Raw genomic sequence first — 4,887 nt, 5'->3', positions numbered from 1 at the left:
GGAAATGGCCTAAAGTATGTCGTATATGAAGTTTCACTTGGCTAAACTATGGTCACTAAACTATTCTCTCATGTAATTAATTTGCATTTTCATTTATTGTAAATACAAAAAGTTATTAGATGATGAATTATTTATTGACTGAGTGTCCCTTATCTATATTCCAGGGAAAGATTACATATATATTTATGGCAGCTGAAACTGTAAGGGGCACATTATCATGCTGAATGATTGGAAAAACAGCCTCATGGTATATGCAGTTTGTTCTATTGAATATTGAAGAAAATTAAGCCAAACGTATTCTCTTAATGCTGCCTGCGTGAAAAACTTTCGAGGCACACCTCCTCAAACTTATACCCACCCCCCCACTCTGAACCTGTACGCCCTTGTAATTGAAACTGTGATCATGATTCGAGAATACTGAAACGACTCTAAATACGTGCCTTGCTGCTTGTTGGCAGTGCCAGCAACAGATCTAATACTTGTCATTTGCAATGTTCTGCTGGACCGAATTAGCAATCTTGGACATCACCGCTCTGTACGCATTCAGAACTGGTCTGTTTCTTATGGCCCTGCCCTGCTTTAGCTGGTTCACAGTTGCTTTCACAGTTGATGATTTACATTTCTGGTCAGACGTAAAATCCAGATACTACAGGAAGAGAATAGCGAATGTGGTTATAGGATGCTACGAGTGATGTCAGTCGGTTCCGCGCAATTCATGGTATTTTGTATTTGAAACTTCTTTTATTCCTTAAAATGTACCGTGATTTTGCATATTAACAGTATGATTCCGCTTTCTTCTGATCAGTCTATGATTTGATTTGATTTGATTCATTGTACCGTGTAACTAAATATAGTGAAAAGATTCTTTGTGATCAGTAGAAGAAGATCATAGAGTGAAATCTGACATGCAAATGATAGAGTTAAAAAAATTGACAGAGTAACCCATGCAGATTACAACACACAAACATCGACCCGGCAATATCAACATGCAAATGCTTGACACGAATAAACACAGATCGAATAAAGCACATCTTTTCGAACTGATTATAAGATAATTCTAATATTCATATTCTAGATTTATACTGTATGTACCAGCAGACATAATGCAGTGTGCGTACTTATCCAAGATAATTACACATCACACTATTTTTGCCTGATGGAAATAAAAGCAAAGAAATCACTTACCCAGATGTTTCTAAACCTAACTTCTTGTATCTCTCAGTTAAGGATGATATAACAAAAAGTAACTAAACTAAACTTTGCTATGCAGTGTACTCATATTGTAGTCAGTCAAAACTGTGGCAAATGAGAACAGTTCAATGGATCATCAAGACTGGCAGGTATATTTATGTGTGGCGGTCAGGAGACACATAAAATATGATGATAAAGAAAAGATAATCACCGAGTGACTTATGTTGACATCTAATCATTTAATTTATGTATTTTCAATAGAACATTCGTAAACGCCATGAAGGATACTTAACAAGCATTTTCTTTCAACCAATTAGATTAGATTACTTACAGTGTGGAAACCGACCCTTCGGCCCAACAAGTCCACAACGACCCGCTTTAGCGCAGCCCACCCATACATTTACCACTTCACCTAACACTACGGGCAATTTAGCATGGCCAATTCACCTAACCTGCACATCTTTGGACTGTGGGAGAAAACCGGAGCAAACCCACTCAGCCACGAGGAGAATGTGCAAACTCCATGCAGGCAATCGCCTGAGGCGGGAATGGAACCCCAGTCTCTGGCTCTGTGAGGCAGCAGTGCTCACCACTGTGCCACCGTTGCACCCACACATATGCCATCATATGTAACAAAGGAAATAAGTTAGAGCAAATATTTTATTTTGGAATTACATAACTTCCACAGTGTTTATGAATCTGTAAGATTTCTGTAGTCTGAGCAAAACAAGAAAAGACTTGCCCGTTCAGCTTCTGGGAGAATGACTTGGCTTGGAAATGAGTAAATTCTGGCAAACATGTTAAATTTTATTCATGAACATTAAAACACAGTTAAATATTTTCTTATATAACCAACACTGGAGTGATAGTTTTACAAGTAACACCAATAGCTTCAAGTATAGGGTAAAACATGCCCTCTATCTGTTAGATTACTGACTACTTCAAGTTGGCTCTTATGTTGTGGACTCACTGATGGTTACTGCTTGAAAAATAGACGCATCTTCAATGCAAGTCACTTTTATATTGAGCAACCGCTCCCGTGATATTATTAATTTGATTAAGTGTCACACTATTAAATTAGAGTAATCCGAACAAGAAGAAAATCAAATGCGTTGATTTCAAAACACGTTCTATGATTCTCTGTCGAACCAGGTTATAACTTCTCCGTGTGCAGCACACAAACTAAATCAGACACTCAATGCAAAGTGGGGTATACGGTCACAAAATTAGGAAATCTCTTGCTGGAAAAGCCATTCAGTCGCTGCAAACGCATGTGTAGAAGAGGAGTCAGCTAAAGTCTGGATCTTGCTGTACGTTTGTCTATCTTTACCTTTCTTCCAAATGGAGAGAGTAATCAAGAGACACGGAGTAGGAAATGATCTGTATAGACTGATTTGGATACATTACATGTGGTAGACAGATTAACATGAGGAAGATAAAAATACACACAGTGGGAAAGGTATTAGGGATCCGGTGACCAGAGATGTGTACTGAAACTTTAAGGTGATTTAACAACAGTTTTCCGCTGAAAACTACACCCGAAACCCCGGGAATACACGTCAAGTCTAATAGCGTCACTTGAGGGAGGAAAGAAAACAGTAAAAATTCCAGTGTAGAATTCATTACTGGGACATTGTGTCGTTATTATTTCAGATTTCCAGCGTCCACCATAAGTTACTTTATGATTAATGCTTTGGAAAGATTATAAATGCAAACCTTCCAACACAAACCTTCAAAAGCAACGCCATTCCCACTGTCCAAGGTCTTCCATCTCGTGTATTGGGCGCGTGCTCGTTCTGTCCGATTGAAAGATGACTTGTTCTGAATCATTCACCAGAGATGAAATCGTTAAATATATATTGAATGCGTAGGCAATGCACAGATGGAAAGTCGGGATGAGTAATGACTTCTGGCTCAACCAATAAGCACATCGTTCTTTATCATAGCGATGAAAGAAAACTGTTTGCAAAATTTACGCAGTTCTATGAATAGTATCTTGTATAGTTTGATCAACTTAATAAAGGACACTATTCTTTTTGAAATATCGGCCAATATTCTCCTTGACTGCTCTCTTACCCGCTGAACTTGGGTACTTAACTTGAACATGACATGGAATTTTATTTTTAGCAGTGATTATGGGGCGTGTGTTTTACTGGTTGGCCAGCATTCATTACCGATCCTTACTTTCCTTCAGAACACGGTGATGAGCATACAAATAATGTCCACCCGTTTACATTGCTTCAGGATAGAGGTCGACATCAATTTATATAAGGAGGTAGAAATATCCACCAACGTTTGTGCACAAGATATTTGGAGATAATTCTTTAGGATGGCAATGTTTTCAACAGTCATCACTGTACTATTAAAAAAGTGATCTGCATCTGCCCTGGGAATTTTATCAAAATTGTCTATTCCGATTGATGTGTGCTGATTATTTAGGAAGACAGTGGTGTGATTTTTTTTTGACTACTAATTGTTACCATAATTAAGGTATGGTCATTTCCTTTTTGAGATTACTGAATGTGGCAGAACAGTTGATCAATGTTTCAGTAGGACAGCGTTTTGGACTTAGTGACTATAATTTAATAAGATTTCGAGCAGTCATGGACAAGAGTGGCCGTCTGATGAGAAGATTTCGAGCAGTCATGGACAAGAGTGGCCGTCTGATGAGAGTGTTAAATTCAGAAAAGACCAAATGAATTTAATTTGATAATGAAAGGTGAATGTGGATTGGACGGTTATTTGAGGGCCAATCTGCGTCTGGAAATTTTGAGGCCTGACAAGATTCTGGAATTGTGGGTAACAAGACGAATTGCAAGCTTAGTTAAAAAGGGTAAAAATAAGAGTACAATATATCTTGGCAGTTACAAACTGACAAAGCACGTTGGGAGTACCGAGTAAATTAGTAAGGAGGCTAAATGTGGAATTAGGATTCCTAAAAATGACCACGAAATGTCTTTAGCAAACAGGGTCAAGGAGAATCCCAGGACTTTTCATGCATAGATGAGAAACAAGAGTGTAGCAAGGAGGGAATAGGCACACCCGAGATTAAAGGACGTGCAGTTGAAATTATGCATGGACCACAGAAATTGGAAATATGTTTAATGAAAACGTTGCATCGCTATTCACGAATGGAGATGTGTGAGAGAAGAACTTCCAGCAAGATGTGTAGGAGTCCGGAACACACTGCCACATGAGATGATGAAAACAATCACGTTGGCAATATTTAAAAGCCATTTGGATCATTACGTGAATAGGGCGGGAATAGAGGGATACAGACTGAAAAATGACTTGTGTTTTATTTTAATTAGGGCATAATGTTCGGCGAGAGTATGGAAGGCTGAGGGCCTGTTCCTGTGATATACTTCCTTTTGTTTGTTCTAAGTCAGGATATGAGTGGCTTGGAGGAAACCTTGCAGGTGATAGCTTCCCCATTAAACTGCTACACTTTTTCTTGTAAGGCAAATTTGTCATGAATTTTGACAGTGCGATCTGAGTGAAATTTGCTGAATTTTTACATAACATCCGTTATAAACTACACACTATTACTCCTGACCTTGGGCGTTCGAGACTTTGAATAGTTGGGAACATAATGTCATTCATGCACTGCTTTGTCCTGGATGGTTCAAAACTTCTTAAGTGATGTTACAGCTGCACTTATCCACACAAGTGATGTGGTAGTCCATCACACTCATG

The sequence above is a fragment of the Chiloscyllium plagiosum genome, chromosome 49, assembly GCF_004010195.1.
Source record: "Chiloscyllium plagiosum isolate BGI_BamShark_2017 chromosome 49, ASM401019v2, whole genome shotgun sequence".
Classification (NCBI taxonomy): domain Eukaryota; kingdom Metazoa; phylum Chordata; class Chondrichthyes; order Orectolobiformes; family Hemiscylliidae; genus Chiloscyllium; species Chiloscyllium plagiosum.
Note: the sequence above shows the minus strand (reverse complement) of the source record.